Source organism: Solea solea, chromosome 10 (genome assembly GCF_958295425.1).
Source record: "Solea solea chromosome 10, fSolSol10.1, whole genome shotgun sequence".
NCBI lineage: Eukaryota > Metazoa > Chordata > Actinopteri > Pleuronectiformes > Soleidae > Solea > Solea solea.
The window spans coordinates 27,686,578-27,708,040 of record NC_081143.1 but is presented as its reverse complement, the minus strand read 5'-3'; the positions used below and the strand labels follow the sequence as shown (position 1 = coordinate 27,708,040).

General features: G+C 36.9%; 1 protein-coding gene and 10 non-coding genes across 12 annotated transcripts in view; 1 reads left to right on the top strand and 10 right to left on the bottom strand.

Annotated features, from left to right (window-relative positions):
* The window catches only part of LOC131467035 (teneurin-3), a 566,025-nt gene that overhangs the window by 9,942 nt on the left and 534,620 nt on the right, over positions 1-21,463 (top strand). For both annotated transcript variants that reach the window (XM_058640717.1, XM_058640715.1), the window contains exon 3: positions 8,409-8,658. The gene's annotated coding sequence lies outside the window, so the exon portion shown is untranslated. The remainder of the gene's footprint in view (positions 1-8,408; positions 8,659-21,463) is intronic.
* On the bottom strand, positions 15,705-15,786 carry trnas-gcu (transfer RNA serine (anticodon GCU)). The gene has a single exon. It is a non-coding gene; the product is annotated as a tRNA-Ser (tRNA).
* On the bottom strand, positions 16,366-16,447 carry trnas-gcu (transfer RNA serine (anticodon GCU)). The gene has a single exon. It is a non-coding gene; the product is annotated as a tRNA-Ser (tRNA).
* Positions 16,737-16,818, bottom strand: trnas-gcu (transfer RNA serine (anticodon GCU)). The gene has a single exon. It is a non-coding gene; the product is annotated as a tRNA-Ser (tRNA).
* trnas-gcu (transfer RNA serine (anticodon GCU)) lies at positions 17,408-17,489 on the bottom strand. The gene has a single exon. It is a non-coding gene; the product is annotated as a tRNA-Ser (tRNA).
* Positions 17,658-17,739, bottom strand: trnas-gcu (transfer RNA serine (anticodon GCU)). The gene has a single exon. It is a non-coding gene; the product is annotated as a tRNA-Ser (tRNA).
* Positions 20,055-20,136, bottom strand: trnas-gcu (transfer RNA serine (anticodon GCU)). The gene has a single exon. It is a non-coding gene; the product is annotated as a tRNA-Ser (tRNA).
* Positions 20,397-20,478, bottom strand: trnas-gcu (transfer RNA serine (anticodon GCU)). The gene has a single exon. It is a non-coding gene; the product is annotated as a tRNA-Ser (tRNA).
* On the bottom strand, positions 20,739-20,820 carry trnas-gcu (transfer RNA serine (anticodon GCU)). The gene has a single exon. It is a non-coding gene; the product is annotated as a tRNA-Ser (tRNA).
* On the bottom strand, positions 21,072-21,153 carry trnas-gcu (transfer RNA serine (anticodon GCU)). The gene has a single exon. It is a non-coding gene; the product is annotated as a tRNA-Ser (tRNA).
* trnas-gcu (transfer RNA serine (anticodon GCU)) overlaps positions 21,405-21,463 on the bottom strand; it is an 82-nt gene continuing 23 nt past the window's right edge. The window contains exon 1 of the tRNA in view: positions 21,405-21,463. This exon is cut by the window's right edge and continues 23 nt beyond it. This is a non-coding gene — a tRNA (tRNA-Ser).

Sequence of the window (21,463 nt, the reverse complement as noted above, 5' to 3'; positions counted from 1 at the left end):
TATTTTGCTAAAGTAACAATGTGGAATTTTGAAAATCACTAATTCACAAACCAAAAACAGATTTGAAGTCTGCACGTTATACATTTATTACTTTTATATGTATATTTCAATTAAGAGTGACACTGCAGAAATGGTGCTGCAGAAGCAAAAGCCCTACTTATTATAAACAATTGGTGTCAGCTAATTGTTATTTAATTAACTGCCTGATCATTATTGTGTAATTTTTATTGCTATAAAATGTACAACCACAGTTTCTGTGCAATATCTTAAAAAAGCTAAATTTGTTTTGATAAATACTAAATAATATAACTTAATAAGAACTTCAGCATGAGAACATTGATACGCAATTAAGAAATATAAATGCATACAATGTAAATGTCCCTGACTGCATCATTATTGTCTAAACATCTAGCAGGATTTTTATTTATATTTAATGCAGACAAAATGCACAGACGATGGAATATAAAAAAACGATGGAATATAAAAAAATATTTTATTTATTTATTGTTTTAAAGGCTATGCTGTAGAGTGAATATTTTATATATATATATATATATATATATATCCATATAGATATTAAAAAAGAGCAATTGTGTATCATGTATTTATCATTATAAAAAAGAAAATCAGCCTACAGAAACATGTTTAGGCAGAACAGCTCATCCTCCGGACACTGTCAAGTCAAACTGTCGTGACATTCAACATTGTAATTTCCATTGGTTGATGGTGACCAATGAGAACGTTTGATTCTTCTTACAAAAAACCCAACTGTAAACCACAAGTCTTTGTGAGAAGAAGACACCCCTGATGAGACGCTGCCGTGCCCTGCCAGGTTTTTAAAGAGAATTAAATTAGATTCCCCCTCCACCCTTAGGTCCGATATCATGTGTGTAATAATCATACGGCCATATTGGATTTCTGTGGTCTGTGACATAAAAGCGCAATGACTCGACCACATCTGATTTTTTTGTGTGAAATCACGGGATAGCAAAATAATGGAGCAGACAGTTTCTTCATTTCCGAGATGAGCTACTTCCTTTTTTTTTGTTTGCTCGGAGAGTATTTGGCTTTTAAGAGTGTGTGTCGGTGCGAACAATAACCTAATGAGTTTAATAGGGCAGTTATATTTTTAATAAACACAGCAGGCAGCTGCAGTCTGCTGAGGCTCGTAGCTAAGTGGATAGAGAGATGGTCAATGAGTCACCGTGGTACACTTACTGCTGATTACAGAAACGCTGCACTTGTGTGTGCATATGTGTGTGTGAGTGCACATACGGTATGTGTGCATCTACTGCGCGTGTGGGTGTGTGTGTGTACTTACACAAAATACTTTTTATGGACACTTTTGAGTTACAGTTTTTCATTAGCACACAAATAATAATGGCGTGTCTACATGAGTGTGCAAATACACCTTCTCATCCAAATTTCAATGTCTTGCATTCAGACAGAGTACACGTGTGTGTGTGTGTGTGTGTGTGTGTGTGTGTGCTCTAATTTTTGTTACATCCTGAGGACTTTCTCTGATATAAATACTGACCTTGAGAGGGTTATTTTTTTTGCCTGAAATGTAATATAGAAGTATGTTTGTGTGAGTGAATAATGTATTTTTTTGGTTTCTGTATCCTTAGAATAAGCCCCTTTAAGTACTTAGGTGTGCACTACATGTAACAAGAGGAGCAGCTCTGTTCACATAAATCTGATGCACAAAACACTGAAGAAGGAAGAAATGACAAAGAATTCACATTTTTTCCGGTGTGTGAAGGCCACCATGGTTCTTTAATGTGCTTGGGAAAGGGAAGCATGTTGGAATCCTGTTTGATGTAATCTGCACTCTCACCATTAGGGGTTAGGGCCGTCACTTTTTATTAAAAGTATTTAAATGTAAATGTTCAAACCTGGACAAACTCAAACCTTAAGAGCTCAAAATATGCAGCCTGGAAGCACATCAGATAGTTTAAAGTAATTACCAAATGGTTCCCGCAGAGGGCGCAGTGAAGGTAGCATGGATCAGAACACTCAAGTTAAACTGTGCATGAGTGGACAATTATAAACAATGTTGTCATGTTTGTGTGTGTGTGGGTTGGCGGGGGAAGGGAATATCCAAACGTCTTTGAAGGAAAAAATTAAGGTTAGAGTTAGATATTAACTAGTTATGGTTATGGTTAGTGAAACAGTTTTGTTTCTGCTGTCAAAATGAATGGAAATCAATGAAGTGTCCTCACAAGAATAGCAGTGCAAACCTGCATGTGTGTGTGCATGGCTGTGAGGTCAATGTGTTTTACACCTTTGTGTGGACATTTGAACTTATGGGGACATTTTGGCTCTTCCTCACATTTTAAGGGGCATTTATGGTTAGGACTTGATTTTAGGTAGAATTAGGTTTATGTCAGGGGTTAGGGATAATTGTGATGGTTCAGATTAGGGTAAGGAATGCATTATTATGCCAATGAGTGTCCTAATTCAGAACGCTGTACAAGAATGTGTGTGTGTGCGTGTGTTGACTAAATCAAAGGCAGTCTTAGCAGTTTCTCCTCCTCAGCACCCATTCACTGTCCCACTGCTCCCCACACAATATTAAAAAACCGTCTCCTGCTCGAAGCTCACCGACTCGCCCTTCTTCACACATGTTTTTTTTTCTTCTCCTCCCCGTCTGCGTGACGTCTTTATGTCTGTCAAACAATATCAGGCGGCGTCTCAGGTGTAACATATACGATCAAAGCGTTGAAGTTGGGGGAGTGTTTTTGCCTCTATTGTTTTCAGCAGAGCACATTATGAAGACGGACCAGGGAGACATAAAGGAGAGTTGTTGTTTCTTTTCAGTGATCAATAAGTTTCCTTTCTTAATCAAGTTATATTAAAATCTCCAGAATTTAATATGGCGTGGATTCTAATTACCAAGTCACTCCGACCTGCTTCATAAAGTAAAACAGTTGCAGAAAATTGAACTTGTGTTCTCATTCTCATAATGTGCTCCAAATGTGTCCATATTTATATTATTATTCATATAGTACTGATGATGTATTATTTAATTATTGCAGCAGAGCGCCGGAAACAAACAAACTCATTTACACAAGTCACAAACCTTTTAACTGTAGTTTGTTATATTGGACATATATATGTATATATATATATATATATATATATATATATATATATATACATATATATACATTTATATTTCTTTCGATGTTTCGAAAAATAAAATAAGTAAATACTATTTGTCATATATAATCTATTCCACATGTAAAGTAATCAACACAGTGGGTTTTCTGAATATTGATTTCTTAAAATAACCATTTAGCTGAATATTTTATCATCATTATTATCATTATTGAAAAATAAAGACATTTTCTTTCTTATATAACTGTAATTTTATATGCAGTAAACTGTACATTTTTTGTAAAAGATTGCAGGTGGAAACAGTCAATGGATTTAAAAAAAAAAAATTTTTGTTTCTCATTTGTTTTATTAAGTAATTATCGTCAATTACTTTGAGCAAGTTTTTTTTTTTACAAAAGGTATAAATGTTCAATATATACACATATTTTTCACATTAGTTTCTATAAAAATCCAGTTCAGATACACTTGCATTTGAATGTATCCTAGTGTGTCAGTAATTAAATAACAAACATATAATTGTGCTGTATATGTGAGTTAGAATGACACGTGACATTCACATTTTTCCTGACCTCATTTAAAGGAACATGTGATTAATTTCAAGCTCCATTTTTCATCAGCTCATCACTTCCTTTAATTTAATTAATGCTGATAACATCACAGTTCTCATTTGAATCATAATGAACTAATTTCTTCTAACTTTGCATTCGTGAGTCCTCATATTCTTTGATAAAATGTAGGTGTTTAATTACTTTCAAACTGAGATAAATATATTTTTTATTGTTGTATTTGAATATAACTAATTTCAAACTAACTAAACTAACTCTCACCCCTCATTTTCATCACTGTTATTATTTTTATCTCTTTATTGTGTCATTTTCTTTACTGTTTATATTAGTTTTTTATTATAGATATTGTATATTAATTAACAATAATTACTGTGTACACTTATTTTAATATTGTTGGGCAATACTTGTCATATTTTGTTACTGTTTATATTTTGTCTTCTACTTGTCTACTTGTTTGTATGTCTTTTTCTTAATTATTAGCATTACAGGGCTATTATTAATTTGGTGAATTATTATAATTTGATTCTACACACAGAGCTACTGTAACTCTTGAATTTCCTAATTGGAATCAATCAGTGATCGTTACCTGTATCTCTTTAAAGTCTAAAGTGTTAAAAAATGTTAAAGTTTTAAACAACAGTACAAAAAACATTTCCATTTTCAGTCAGAGAACATATACAATAACATGACATATGTTGATACAAAAGTGTAAAAAGTGACAGAATTATTGATTGTTTACCAATTTTGTTTTGCACTCTATTGTCATTTCTGAGGTTTTTATTTGCTGTATTTGAATGGGAGCCTTGATTTTACTTTTGAAAGGTGCCTTAAGAAAATGTATTACTGTTATTAATGCATTATTATTATTCTTGTTAAACTCAAACGTTGATTGAAACAGACACAAAACTCCTGTTGATAATGATGATGACGTTACATAAAGAATAATTTTTAATCAGACACAACAATCTGAACATCCTGCAGACATAATTATCACATTGCCTGTGTTAAAGTCTCTTGTCCTCACTAATCCCCAAAACAATCCACGGTCAGAGTCACCATCCTGCCGTTAACACAGCAAAGTCAGTAATGTTCACCGCACATTTACAAAATGAACTGATTTCATCAGCTTCAGTACAATAAAACCCTTCTGCAGCTCAGTGTGAGGGAGGAATGACAGGATGATTGTGTGTTTAAACTGAAGCCCTGCATGAGTATTTTATTTTGGCACAACTCGAACTTTTACTACATCGTGATTTTTACACTCAGTGTTCCAACTTACCCGCCCTTATTTCAGTGTTCATGGTCTAATGTGACCACTGAATTTTTATTGCTTTTAAATTAACACAAGAGGGTAATAAGAGGGTAATATTGTTCATGTTGTGCATTTGAGCACAACAATAGAGAAATTTATGTAACTACCACGACATTTGTTAGTATCAAAGTTGTGTTTCCACACAACTAAAACACCTTAAAGTGGAACTAAACCAAATTTTTTTTTAGGTGTAAACAAGTGAGTTATGTCCATCTAATAATGTTATTTGTTAATCCAGGTAAAGCCGGTTCATTCAAATGCAGCACATTACCAACTTCATAGTGGCTCCGCCTGTGGTTCCACCAGAATTAACTGAAGAAATAACTAGAGAAACACTTTTCCCTGACCCTCAAAGATTACTACATAAACTCCTACAGTTTGAGGTGTTTTGTGGGTCGTATATGACGTAATGTTCATATTATTTTAAAGATTATCCAATGTTGTTGCTAATATTGTGCACCATTTTGATTTTATATACACTTTAAGTTGCACCTGAGTCAAAACACGTTGAGGTGTACAAAGGACAGATGTGACCAAAATAATATTAGTATTAGTTTTTTTTTTTACTTTTTGATGTATGTATTAAATGTTGTCATCACCTACTGCAGAAAATGTCTGGCCCTGCTAAGTTTCTTTGTCTGAAAAGTTTGTAATTGAATACTCCTGGTGTAAAGTATTGAAATGACACATGTTGTGTTAAGTGTATCTGCTGCCCGCGCTGGTCTTTTTACAAATATTTTAGTCCTCTTTCTTTGTCCCAGACTCCTCCCCCTTTTTAAAAAGCCGGAGCTGTTGCTCTGTTACCTTTCTCCATCTGCCACCTTTTTTTTTTGGCATTTTTCAAAATCAGCCATTTGGCGAGAGTAGTACCAGGAGAGGGGATTTAGTTGCACTTTAAAATTGGTACATGTGCGAGTAATAGTATAACCCCTGTCCAGAAAACATGCGGTTAAAGCAGCCTATGCTAGATTATACCCCAGGTATATTATGGCGTACATTACATGTGATTTAGCAGACACTTTTATCCAAAGAAACTTACAAGGGAATTGAGTAAAACCTGCCAGGGATGGAGTTGAACTTACGACCATGACGTTTCTGCACACAGGTACCAGTGTTAACCACTGAGCTACCCCACCCCTAGGCTCCTTGAATGAGTATAAATTAGCCAAGGCCAGACTATACCCCTCTTGTGTAAAGAGGTTTTAATTTGTATCTACACAAGAATGACTTTATTGTTCAACATTTTATTGGTCAAAGTCAGAGAAGAAGAAATTTAATTTCAAAATACAAGGCGACAATTCACCACATCATTATCACCCTGAGAGAATGTGAAATGTCAAAAGTTTCTTTGTAATTATAGACTTGTTTTGGATAAATGTATGAAACTTACTGAAGTAGTCGATGACTTCTATGTCCTACATTTTGTTATGTTGCTTATTTTCGGCCAAAATATAGATTATTCCATAGTAAATACATTTTCCTATTCCTCTTTTTAAATATTAGTGAGTGAATATGCTGTGTAAATACAATCCAAATCTCTTTACACAAGAGGGGTATACGCTGGCCCAGGTATAGTTTGGCCAAGGACAGTTTATTCTCCCGGGTATACTCTGGCCTGGGCCAAACTGTACCCGGGTTTATTCTGGGCAGGAGTTAACTTGGTCTGTGTGGATGTTTGTACCCAGGTGAAACTGCTGAAAACGGATTTTAAAACAACACAAATTTGGGAAATGGTATGGTGTGTTACAACTGCACTCGTGCATTGGTGAGTTTGGATTCGTGGTGATGTGGTATCAGTGAATGTTTTTCATCTGTTACATGCACCTATAGTCTTACCCATTGATTTCCAATGGTTATTTTGTGACTGGGGACACTTGAGTCTTCTTAAAAGTGGTAAAAAGGCAGTCGTATGTGTCCAACTGCTCTGTGTGCAGCATCTATCACGAGGAATTAAGATGAAAAGAAACTTTTGAATTTGCCTTTGAACGGTTGGGAATCTGCTGCCTCAGTCACAGACAAGAGGCAGTGGAATAACGTGTCAGTGCTTTATATTTCATTCTGAACAGCAACATCACCAAGGATAATACTGTAAATGTCTTTATTTCTTTAGACATCTTTGTTTTTCAGTCACTATTTGACTGTATTTTGGTCTCACTACTTATTTCTGAATGTATACTGTTATATATACACTGTATACGATATATATATACATATGCATATATACATATATATATATACATACATTTTTAACTTTGTAGACTAAAACAGGACCCTGCCTCCTTTTACCCATAACTTGTATTATTGTGTATTTATTGCCTATTTGTAAGAGCTTGAGGATAAATAAAGTTTTCTGTCTTCTGTGCCCCTCAATGATAAATGTGCTGTATAACTTACTTTTATTCAACGTTATTGGACAAGTGTCCAAATGGGATTAAGCATTTACTCAATTGCTGTAGGTACAATTCTCAAATAAAATATAATAATAATGATCATTTATTGCTTTAGATTAAAACAAAAACTCCATTGGAAATATTTAGTGGTTGAACTCTATTAACTTTGCCATTATTACCCTTTCACCAATTATAGTTCCTCTAATGAGAAAGTGTAATAAGTGGTGGAATGTGAGTAAATCACGCTGGTAATCAAAGTCCTGAGATTAGATCTCACGTCTCAAACTTATTAAAAAGAAAACTTTTGATTGTTGTTGAGACGTTCACACTCTGACGTTCTGAAATTCAGAAGAAGAAGAAGACGATGACGGCCAATGGGACATGTTTATTTTCAGCAAATCAATCTGCGGAATTAGACTTTCTTACTTTTTACGACAGATTTATTTGATGATTCAAGGAGGAAATTATAACCATGCAAAACTGTGCAACTGACGATTATTTCCCACAGTTAATTCATCTCTCGAGATTCTTTTTCCTGATTTATTGAGTAATTCTTCAGTCAATAAAGTGTCAGGAAAAAGTAAAAATAAAAAATCATCAGTGTTTCCCAAACCTGGAAATGATGATGTTCTCAAATGTCTTGTTTTTGTCCACAAACCAAAATTATTATTATTATTATTATTATTATTATAATAGTTTGTTTGTTATATGTGATACGGAGCAAAGAAAACAAGAAAATATTCCCATGTAAAAAACTGAAAAATCAGACAACTCAATTATGAAAATAGTTTAATAAATAGATTGACATAATAGACAAAAGTAGATATGAATGCTTTTATTATTAAAACCTTTTGAATTAATAACAACAATAAATGTGATGTTAATGAAACGTCTGCACACACACACACACACTGAAACAGTGTCTCATCTTTGGTTGAACAAGGGTTAAGAGAGAGAGAGAGAGAGAGAGAGAGAGCTGCCTTCATAATGACACGACCCTCCCTCCCTGTTTCCCTCCAGACAACAGTCAGATACCGACAGGCTCGCGCTCCCTCAGTAACACACATTCACACACACTTTTACTCAAACACACACACTCTCTCTTTCCCTCCCTCCCTCCCTCCCTCTCTCTCTCTCTCTCTCACACACACACACACACACACACACACCTGCTGGAGGAGAAGAACATCAGAGCGCAGCAGCTGTTGACGCGCACAGACGCGGAGAGAAGCAGTCGCCGCTTCCGTCGCCGCCGCCTCTGCCGCTCCAGGTAAGAGATGATAGCGTCAGCTGGACGCTGCTGCTACTGCCGCTGCTTCTTCTTCTTCTGCTGCCGCTGCTCTTTCACACGTGCGCTGCTTTGTTTGATGATGTGTGCGCGTGCGTGTGTGCGCAAAGTTGTCGAGTGACTGTGGACACGGACGCGGATGGACTGGGTTAGCGCACATTGGTTGGCTGATTAATCGCTGCAGGTCAGAGGTTAGAGTTCAGGTGCTGCACGTGCAAAACAACAAAAGTCAAAATAGAAGTGGAACTTTTTTTTTCTAATGAAATGACATTAATGAGTTTGAGTTTAAATTGAACAATAGGTGAATTAAAATAATCATAAATAATAATGCAGGCAAAAGCATATTACATTAGATTAGATTAGACATTATGGATCCCACACCAGGGGAATAAACTTGTTTTAGCAGCAAAAAGGCTTAAATATTATTAGAAAAAAACAAAAAACAATAGCAAATATGAATTTCAGGCAACAATAAAGACAAAAAAGGCAAATTAAAACTACTATTTTGATAATCAACTAATTATTTTAATAAAATAAAAGCATGTTCTCTGATTTTGTTCTGGTTTCTTTGCTCTTTCATCGCAGATTTTTAAATGTCTAAACATTAAAGGTCGTCGTCATTTACGAAGTTTAGGAAACGATTTTTCATTTTAATTGACCTGACCAAACTGATGAATGGAGAAAATAATCAGCAAGTTGATAGGATGTGAAAAATAATCATTAGTTAGGGCTCAAAAAGAAACAGAATCACCAAATGTAACAAATGGATCATAAAAAAATGTATATAAAAAGAAAAGGTGAGTTTTCACACAAGTCCAGTAGCTCTGGACCATGTGGACGTCAATTAAAAGTGAAGTGAGGATGAAGAGGGAGACAGACGAGTGGCTGGGTGTGAAGATCTGAGGAGGCCTTGAGAGTGAGGAGGAGGGTTTGTGATGTTTGACAGTGCAGACCAGAAAATATTCACCTTTAACAAGAAGAAACTTTAATTGAGTCCTCGCTGAATAATCGCTGCAGCCCTAAATGCTTTCATGACGTAAAAAACAACAACACGGTTTTCATTTTCCACATTCACACACACACCAAGCTTTGTTGTTGTTTTTAACACTGTCATAGTCTGTGATCATTAGAGTTAGGATTGGAATGATGGGCTTTATAAATCGGCAAGTTGTCAATGAGTCCAACTCAACATGAAATACTCTGCTTTTTTGTTGTTGTTTTTTAAACTGCATACATGTTTGTCATGTGTTCCAACACGATGACACTCTGTGGCCATCAAAGTGTTGCACTGGTGGCCTAAGACTTTCGCACAGCACTGTGTATGAAACAAGTGTCGTAATAATATGTCTCTATAAGTTCAAAATGGCCACCCGTACTCTTGGATGCTGCTGTAGCTGTAACTCGCTGACCGTCAGTCGTGTCGGTCAGGCCAGTGTGTGTGTGTGTGTGTTCCCGTGGCTCTCTGAAGCGTCACTTTGGCTCATTAGCACAAGTTTCTTCCAAAGATGCGGGAAGCCACATCGACCGTATACCGTACACAGTTTTCTTTTACGTCGTATATATGAAGGTGTTGCGCTAACGCAGTGTTTTCTAACGACACTGACATCATTAGAAGAGTCAGCGAGCAGATGTTTGGTCTTCATCGCGTCAGCTGTCATCACTGTCTTCATGCTTAACACCAACATTCTGCTTTAATGGGTAAATGTTATGAGTTTCTACTGAGAAAGTGGAAAATGAGGTTTGTGAGTGGACTCACGTTCACGGACGACTGATTTAAACGAGCGTTTCACACCAGTGAGGTTACTGTGTTCTGTTTTTGAGCAGCATGTTTTTAAACATTTCAAACATTTAAAAGCTGGATTTGAATTGAATTTTCCAGGCACGGAGCAAAGAATGAAAAAGTGAATTTTTATTAGGCCAAAATATGGAAAGAAAGTGTAAGAATCTTTAAAAATCAATGATATGAAGAAATGATGAACGTTTGCTGCAGCACAGAAATAACAGATCGGATTAATGTAAAACAATAATGTTTTTAAAATATATTATTCAAACAAATAAAGGAAAACTAAGAGCACATCCTGTAAATACATGTAATCTGTTGTTTCTGAACATGAATCTGATACTTTCAGTTCATAATTGAGGTTGTTTGATCATTTGACTCCGTAGACAATAACACAATTATATTTGGTGCAATCGTAACTTTGTTCGTTAACTTTGTTCAGTTATTTCTGGCAGATTGTTATTTTAAGTAAATGGTTGTTTTGTTGTTTTTGCCCGTTTTTAATGATCAGCATCAGCAGATTATATTTACCAAAGCAGTCAGTTATTATTGTTATTATTTCTTTTGTGTTTTTGGATCAACCGTTTCATTTTTGCAATATTCAAAATTTGACAAAGTGCAAATACGAAACGCAGATTGGACAGACGGACCATTTGTGTCATTAAATATTTAATAAATGTTAAGTGTGGTTTGTTAAATTTAAACTGTTTAATCAGACGTTGTGTCGGTTTGTGTTTGTAATTTATGACACATGCAGGAAATGATTAGTTCTGAACACAGATCTGGATACGGGATGAAAAACAATAAACAAATTAATTTTTAACCTTAGGGTGAGTGTCAAATTCAAAATATGGAAATATTGGAAATATTATTGGAAATATTAAATATACTCAAATGCAAGTATGAGATCAAGAACAAAACTGTCTCAAATTGAGCTTCACATACAGTCAAATATGACATGTTTTTATCTAAGTGAGTGTTTCCTTCTTTTAGCAACTTGTCTACAGTTTCTTAATTGGGATCAATCAGAATGTTGATCGGTGATCAGCCAAGTATGTTCTCATTCAAATTTGGTAAAAATCTACGCACTGATGGCTATACCTTGCCCATTATCTCTTATAATGGACTAAATCAATCTACCAATGGCGGCAATTTAAACATAACATGGTGGAGATTTGAGTAAGTGAGTAAATATTATTGATATAGCAACTTTCACTGACATGGAAGGAAAACGAGAATAAAAGCATAGCACATTTCAAGTCTAACTAAAAGGCCGTTTAAAAAGGAAATTCTTTAACTGCTTTTTGAATATCAACAGTATCTCAGCCACAGCCTCGGTTCTTCTGCTTCAAACGAGAGATCACCAAACATCTGACCTCACACTGACCTCAGACTCCGCGTCGCAGGTCAGAGACGTAAGGAGGAGTTTGACCATGCAAGCCTCTAAAAGTTAGAGTCAAGACTTTTAAAATCGATTCAAAGATTTCACTGGTGTCCAGTGAACGGAGGCTCAGACAGGCGTGACCTGAAACCTTTTGTAAAGAACAATTATCCAGACGTGAGGATATAAAAGCGTGAATAATATCCTCTCTAATTCAACCTGAGACACAAGAGGGTTTCCATGTAGAGACGTGGCAGAGTCAAAGGTTCGGCACATACAGTCGCGGCGGACGAAAGACACTAAAGGGCCGATGTGCTGCTGTTGCATCAGAGGAGTGACACGGTCAGCGAGTTTCTGCGTTTATCTCAGCGACGAGTTCTGTCATGTTCATGTTAAATGGGATTAGATCCAAATAATTACGCTCCATAATTGTTGCGAGTGATGACTTTGGTGTTATGACGATTGGAGTCGAGTCAACAAACACAACATGTTTTCTCTCATGTGAAGAGTCAGTAATACACACATTAGTTTCACCAAAATTTCACGGATGTCGTGTCGATGTGAGCGCGCAACATTTTGCTGAAGGGAACTCAAGCACACGCAGCGGCTCCGGCTTTGAGGAGGTTGAACACGGCTGAATATCATTTTCATGAACACACGCAACACTGAATGATAAACAAGCAGCTCTAATTTTATAATACTGAAGCAAAAAAGAAAATAAATAAATAAAAGGAATCGTACCTCTGGAGAGGCACAGATGTTTTATGTAGTAATGTGTAGTATAATATATTATAATAAAATATAAATGGCTGCTTCTCTGCAGGTAAGAGACGTTTGGAGATAAATATAGAAGTCAGGTCTTTTATTTCCTCCGCCTCTCTGCTTTTGATTTGGAATTATTATAATTTTCATGTTTTAAAAAACAAACAAACATTTGTGATAAATATGTTGGACTTTGACCGACGCTTGGCTTATTTAAAGTGATTTATCTCAACGAGTTGATAATTATTAATGATCATAAACATCGGTATGTGTTATTTTGGACGTATCAAGTTTAACACAGCTTCAAGTTAATTAGTTAATTGAATGAATGAATGAATGGTGAGTTTGATCTCATGCATCTTCACCAACATATTTTCATAGTGTTTTCAATTATTGAATTTTTGAATTGTTTTTAAGGAGTTAGATGTTTCTGTCGTCTCTGTAATTGTTTTTTTGTTTTTTTTTGTCCTTTGTGTTTTAACGTCTACTTTGTGCTCTTTATTTTCACACCAGCTTGAGACATGTCCTTGTCCTCCTCACTGAATATGGCAGAGAGAGAGAGAATAAGTGTTAGACTGAGACTCACTCAGCTCCACACAGCTGAAGGAAGTTTCTGTTTTTCACCACAGGTTCACTAACATGGAGGAAAGTTACGCCTCCATAATGATCATATACAACACATCACTGTATACGGTCCAGGTCTGGGGTTAAAACATTACATTTTTCAATGTTTTTCTGTGTAGCTGAACAAAAAAAGGCCAAAAAAATTGTGATGGTTGCCGTGACCTTTTGATACCTTTTCATCTTTGGTGTGTGTAGTACAAATCACCATTTTCTTTATGTCAGTATGATTAACGCGCTCAGATGAGTTTGTTAATTTGCGAAACGTGCAAACCACCAAGATGGATGCCAAATTCAAAATGGCCAACTTCCTGTTGAGTTGAGACCATGGTCCTAATTGACTTTTTTGTCCGTCTTGGGCTTTGACACGTTTCCACCAAGTCTTGTGGAATTTGGTGTTACTTATTTTTAGCTTTGTCCTATCGGGGTTCACCTTTAGAAGCACTACTGAGCCATTTTGCACCGCTTTTACATATTTCGCCAGTTCTTTCTGATTTGCTCGCCAATTTTCATCCATTTTCACCAACGTTCAGTGCCTCAAAAATTAGATCCTTGTGGAGAAGAAAAATAAATTCCAGGAATTCCAATAGGATGAAATATTTGTAATTTATCTTTAAGAATCAAAGGCAGTGAAAACAGGAGAACTCATAGTTCAGTTCCAGATCGTGGGAGTTTACAGTAAAACACCTTCCCGGAGTTAGAAATCGGGTCAAACGGGGAGAAACACACAGGAGTCAAATCTCTCATCAGGTCAAGAACTTTCTTTTTGATTCTCGGTGGTTGTTGTCGCTTCGCTGCATCCGCGCTGTTACCCTGCCTGACAACAACAAAAACAACACCGAGCTGCTGAGGATGTTTCTGCTGTGAAAAACAACAGAAAAGAACTGACGTGAGATTTGTTTAATGTGTACGTTGGCCTTGGGAAGGATTATACGAGTGATCGCAGCCTGAATATGGACTGAAAACCTCCCGAGCAGCCTGATCAGCCAGGATTTGTTCACATGGTGATTACGTTCCCACATTAAGAAGTTCTGGGATTAGCAATAAAGTGTGTGTTTACAATGTCTTTGTTTCTCTGGGATTTTCAAAAGTTGGTCGTTCAGGAAACACTGCGGACTTTTACAGTAACATTCATTTAAGCTTTTTGTTTTTTCCCCCCTCTCATTAAATCTGACTCTCTAATCAGTAATTAGTGCACTTTTTCAAAATTGTATTTTGAAGCTGTGATTCAGTCTAAAAAGGGAACTATTAGTGCACGTAAAACCTTTTTTTTATATATATTTTGACAAATGTGATAAATAAGGCTTTGACTCTGCTTCAAGAGAGAAAATCTTAAAAACTGCAAATTTAGTCCACACGAAGGATGATATGATACCAGTTTTTCATGTAACTCAAGTATCTGCCTGGTACAGTCACTTTAAACCTTTTAAAACAATGAGACACACTGTTAACAGACACATTTATTCACAAATATTCTTCTCCCATAAAGAAGAAGAAGTAAACAGCTGTAACTGTAATGGATTTTACATTTTTATCTGTGCGATGTCCGATCCAGTGATGTTACTAGTCCATACGTAGGCAGGTGTTTTGTTTTTTCATACACTCACAAACTGACCGTGGCCTCTGTTAAACCATAGACTTTAGAACAAATAAATAAAATCGTCCGGTTGCAAAACAACCTCCCACTGTGAAGCAAATGAAAAAATTAAGGTCTATGGGAAAATTGTAATTTTCTTGTATGCCTTTTACGTTGTTTTTACAGGTAAAGTTGTAGAAACTTCTATTTTTGTTGCTTGCCTCGTGGAGCAGGTTGTTATATCGTCACTTGTTTAATTGTCAGGCTCTTGACTGCACTGAACAGGATCGAGATTAATGGATGTAGTGTAACATAGCTTTGCACAGGCTGAATTGATGGTGATGTCGGACGAAGGATGCAAATGGCACAAAACGATAAAAAAAAATAAGATTAGCTTTCAGTAAAAGTTTGATTGTGCTTATTTACCTTGATTGTTAATTCCATGATCTGGGAAATTGGAAAATTGTGCTTTATTCCAATCTGAATTAAAGGGGGAAAGTTGGTTTGGGGTAAGGTCTTTGCAAAGGGTTTAACTTTAATGGAGATCTCTGAGAATTACTTTCATTTGATGAGTGTTCCCACTTAAAGTCCTCATAATTGTTTGCCTTTCAGAGTACTCCTTGACGTGTAAGACATACATAGTTAATTTGCGTGTTACGAAAGGCATAGCATCACATAAGCGACGAGGATGGGATTCACCTTAACCACTCGGTTCAATCGTCCACATTCTTAGTGTTTTTCAAGGGTTGTGGTTAAGTATCTCCAACTAAATTGAATTAATACCAATGTCATACATTGTTTAGGGTAAGGTACAACTGGGTTAGGGTTTTAGGGTCCTGTCTATCATTTTACAGGAATTGATGATTCTCATCTTTTGATTGTGAGACATATGGAATTCATTAAATTAACGACGAGGATGGGATTCGAACCCACGCGTGCAGAGCACAATGGATTAGCAGTCCATCACCTTAACCACTCGGTCACCTCGTCCTTCCGTGAAGAAAAGTCGTGGATAAACTGTGCAAATTTATTCCAATCTGTATTAAAAGTGCTACATTGGTTAGGTTAACTGTTGTAGACGTTGTCCAATATAAATAAAGTCTCCCTGATTTAATGGGATGCAATAATCCTCGGGTGTGTACGTTATTGACTGCGCTTATTTGGTCTTTTGATTGTTGCTTTAGCTGTAAAACGTTCAGAATAAATTTGTGAAACCTGAAAGGCATAAGTCAAAGTTCTACAACAAGGTTGGGATTTGAACCCACGCGTGCAAAGAACAACAGATTAGCAGTCTTTCACCTTAACGACTCAGTCTCCTTGCTCATGTGTAAGGAGAAGTTGTGGATAAACTGGGAAGTTTTATTCCACTCTGGATTCACTCTGGGTTAACTGTTGGAATCACTGTCCAATTTGATTATGTCTCCATGATTTTATGGGAAGTGTTGATTCTCGAGTGTGAACGTCATTGAATGCTCTTAGTTAATCTTTTGATGATGATTGATTGTTCCTTGAGCTGTAAGATGTCAGAGTCAATTTGGGAAAACCTGAAAGGCATAACTCAAAGTTAACCGACGAGGATGGGATTTGAACCCATGCGTGCAGAGCACAATGGATTAGCAGTCCATCACCTTAACCACTCGGTCACCTCGTCACTGTCCATGTTGAATTTCAAGGGAAACTTGTGGAAAGGTGAATGTATTGTGATGAAGAGATTTTCTTTTTCACATTTTTTTTTGATTAAATGTTTGTCATCCGTTAATCTTAGAAAGGGCTGTGCTAACACTAGCTTGACTATAACTCTCAGAGAATTTGGCCAGTGTGAAAGAGATTCTGTCAGTCTATTGGATGTGATGATTTTCTGGTGTATTTGTTATTCAGGGATTTTATTTTGAGACCTTAGATGTCAGTGTGCTCCATTTGAAAGAGGAGGCAAAGGTTATCGACGAGGATGGGATTTGAACCCATGCGTGCAGAGCACAATGGATTAGCAGTCCATCACCTTAACCACTCGGTCACCTCGTCCTTCTATGAAGAGAAGTTTTGGGTAACTGTCCAAATTTATTCCAATCTGTATTAAAAGTGCAACATTGGTTAGGTTAACTGTTGTAGACGTTGTCCAATATAAATAAAGTCTCCCTGATTTAATGGGATGCAATAATCCTCGGGTGTGTACGTTATTGACTGCTCTTATTTGGTCTTTTGATTGTTGTTTAGCTGTAAGACGTTCAGAATAAATTTGTGAAACCTGAAAGGCATAAGTCAAAGTTCTACAACAAGGTTGGGATTTGAACCCACACATGTAAAGAACAACAGATTAGCAGTCTATCACCTTAACCACTCGGTCTCCTTGTTCATGTGTAAGGAGAAGTTGTGGATAAACTGGGAAGTTTTATTCCACTCTGGATTAAAAGTGATACATCGGTTGGGTTAAGGGTTGGAATCATTGTCCAATTTGATTATGTTTCCATGATTTTATGGGATGTGTTGATTCTCGAGCGTGTACGTCATTGAATGCTCTTATTTCATCTTTTGATGATGATTGATTGTTCCTTGAGCTGTAAGATGTCAGAGTTAATTTGGGAAAACCTGAAAGGCATAACTCAAAGTTAACCGACGAGGATGGGATTTGAACCCATGCGCGCAGAGCACAACGGATTAGCAGTCCATCACCTTAACCACTCTGTCACCTCGTCACTGTTCCTGTTGAATTTCAAGGAAAACTTGTAGAAAGAATTTGGCCAGTGTGAAAGAGATTCTGTCCATTGGATTTGATGATTTTCTGGTGTATTTGTTATTCAGGGATTTTATTTTGAGACCTTAGGTGTCAGTGTGCTTCATTTGAAAGAGGAGGCAAAGGTTATCGACGAGGATGGGATTTGAACCCATGCGTGCAGAGCACAATGGATTAGCAGTCCATCACCTTAACCACTCGGTCACCTCGTCCTTCCATAAACAGCAGTTGTGGAAAAACTGTCCAAATTTATTCCAATCTGTATTAAAAGTGCTACATTGGTTAGGTTAACTGTTGTAGACGTTGTCCAATATAAATAAAGTCTCCCTGATTTAATGGGATGCAATAATCCTCGGGTGTGTACGTCATTGACTGCTCTTATTTGGTCTTTTGATTGTTGCTCGAGCTGTAAGACGTTCAGAATAAATTTGTGTCATCAGTAAATCTTAAAAAGGGCTGTGCTAATACTAGCTTCACTCTAACTCTCAGAGAATTTGCCCAACTTGATAAAGGTTTTCTCAATCTCAATCAATGAAGGTTCCTTCAGTCTATTGGATGTGATGATTTTCTGGTTAATTTGGTGTAATTCCTTGATGGAATTAATTTGCTCAATTTGAAAGAGGGATTGGACCCCATGCGTGCAGAGCACAATGGATTAAGAGTCCATCATCTTACCCTCTCAGTCTTGGTCATTGTTTTGAAACTCAATCCTTGAAGGTCTTTGAACTTCCCAAACCCTTTCTTTCGAGGCTGTTGACATTCGGTGCACGACGATGGTGATGCAAAGCACCGTTTGAGGAGAAATTGAGAGATGGCTGCGGCGATTAGTGAATACCGATAAAGTTATTAATATAAATGCTGCAGCAGGAGCATCTTATTCATTTCCTGTTGTGGAGGGAGTTCAGACGGTGAACCCTGGAGTCATAAGGCTGTGACACCACAGAGAGAGAGAGAGGGAGATAAACAGAGAACAGGGAAAAACAGCAGTGTTGTGTGGTCAGTTCATCCTTTCAAGCTCCACTGATTAGTGCACGCTACATTTTGTAGTGTTAAAGTAACACTACAAGAGACCGTTTAAGGTGTTTAATTAACATTGCAAGAGTTCATTAACTCCAGGATTCAATTCCAGGGAGAATTGAACTCTTTTAGTGTAAAACTAACAACAAAATCGTTCATTTCAAGGATATAACAGACTTTTGGTCCTAATTAAGTATATGCATGCATGAGACTCACAGACTGTGTATATAGTCAAGTGGAATTGGTGTGAAATTAATTCTGTTAGAGTCGCTGATACGTGTGAGTGTCTCAAAGGTTTTACTTGCTTATGATATTGCAGTTATTAAAAATTAAATGTTTCCTGTCCAGAATTCTGTCTGCTTGCTGAAAGAGAGACTTGATGGACTTCAGTTGCAGCCTGACACACGTAACACACACGTGTCTGACTGCAAACAGATGATTATTAATGCTCGGTCATCATGAAATGATAATGTAACATCTGTTTGTATTTGAAGATTATACACTATATAGATATATAATACACTGATGTCAAATGAGAGTAAGAAAAGGAAAGAAGCCCAGCGAATAGTTAGGAAAACTAAGATGTGTCAGTGTGGATGGAAAGAATAAATACCGAGAGAGAATAAGGCGAGTGTATGTGTGTGTGTGTGTGTGTGTGTGTGAGAGAGTGAAGGAGAGAAAAGGTCCTGGCATCCATGTCTTATTCATTGTTATAGGTCACTGGCTTTGGGACTTGCACTGTTAAATTATGAAGAATACAGAGATGGAAGTGGACGTGGCACACACACACTCACACACACACATACTGCAATGAATGTCCAACATGGCGAGTGCAGAGACAGTGAATATGTGATATCTGTGGGAGTAACATGAATGGTAATTTCTCTCAAAAACAAATAGTTTCTTTATTTTCTCTCGTGCCTTCCACTCATTCAGCTGACAGTCGAAAGTGCTTCGAGCCAAATCCACTGTGGACACAAACAAACCCCCCCCATCAGTTACATGTCATGTAAACTGTCAGACGAGCGCTCAACAGTCAATTCCACGAATCAGTGGATACACTGTTTTTTTACTGTTTTTTTTAAAGATGTGCAGCCTTAACACGAGAGCTGCAACCCATGTCTGTGTGTATTCATCATTTATCTTAATCTCTTAATCTGATTAATCAATGAGTCGTTTGGTCCAGAAAATATTAGAAAAATGTTGATCGGTGTTTGCCAAACCTCAAAAATATCATGTCCTCTACTCCACAAACCGAAACCTTTGTTACATGGAGCAAAGAAACTAGAAAATATTCACATTTAAGAAGCTTTAACTTAAAAAAAAAAACCTGTCAAAATTAATTAATTATCCAAATAGTTGTTGATACATTTTAATCATCAACTTTTTTTTTTCATCTGTGCGTGGTTTGTGAAATCATGAATGCACCAATGAAAACATGAGTCAGAGGGAGAACATGAGGCTCAGTGACAATTAACGTTATGATTTGAACGACATAACATTAAGTCAGCGACGAGGATGGGATTCGAACCCACGCATGCAGAGCACAATGGATTAGCAGTCCATCACCTTAACCACTCGGTCACCTCGTCCATATTATGAGAAGTTTTCAGGGCAAAATTGTGAATAAATTGGGCAGCTTTATCTCCAAATGGCATTAAAGGTGATACATTGGTGAGGGTAAGGTCATTACAACTCTCTGAGACATTGTCCAATTTGATAAACTGTCCCTCATTTTACAGGATTTGATGATCGTTGGGGGTGTCCATAATTTAATGCCCTTGTTTCACCTTTTGATTTTGAGATGTTTAGAGTTGATTTGCATGATTTGAACGACATAACATTAAGTCAGCGACGAGGATGGGATTCGAACCCATGTGTGCAGAGCACAATGGATTAGCAGTCCATCACCTTAACCACTCGGTCACCTCGTCGATGTTGTCAGCAGTTTTCAAGGCAAAATTGTGAATAAATTGGGCAGCTTTATCTCCAAATAGCATTTAAGGTGATACATTGGTGAGGGCAAGGTCATTACAACTCTCTGAGACATTGTCCAATCTGTTAAACTGTCCCTCATTTTACAGGATTTGATGATTGTTGGGGGTGTCCATAATTTAATGCCCTTGTTTCACCTTTATATAGTGAGATGTTTAGAGTTGATTTGCATGATTTGAACGACATAACATTAAGTCAGCGACGAGGATGGGATTCAAACCCACGCGTGCAGAGTACAATGGATTAGCAGTCCATCACCTTAACCACTCGGTCACCTCGTCGATATCATGAGAAGTTTTCAAGGCAAAATTGTGAATAAATTGGGCAGCTTTATCTCCAAATGGCAGTTAAGGTGATACATTGGTGAGGGTAAGGTCATTACGACTCTCTGAGACATTGTCCAATCTGTTAAACTGTCCCTCATTTTACAGGAGTTGATCATTGTTGGGGGTGTCAATAATTTAATGCCCTTGTTTCACCTTTATATAGTGAGATGTATGGATTTGATTTGAAACACATAACATTAAGTCAGCGACGAGGATGGGATTCGAACCCACGTGTGCAGAGCACAATGGATTAGCAGTCCATCACCTTAACCACTCGGTCACCTCGTCGATATCATGAGAAGTTTTCAAGGCAAAATTGTAAATAAATTGGGCAGCTTTATCTCCAAATAGCATTGAAGGTGATACATTGGTGAGGGTAAGGTCATTAGAACTCTGTGAGACATTGTCCAATCTGATAAACTGTCCCTCATTTTACAGGATTTGATGATTGTTGGGGGTGTCCATAATTTAATGCCCTTGTTTCACCTTTATATAGTGAGATGTATGGATTTGATTTGAAACACATAACATTAAGTCAGCGACGAGGATGGGATTCGAACACACGCGTGCAGAGCACAATGGATTAGCAGTCCATCAC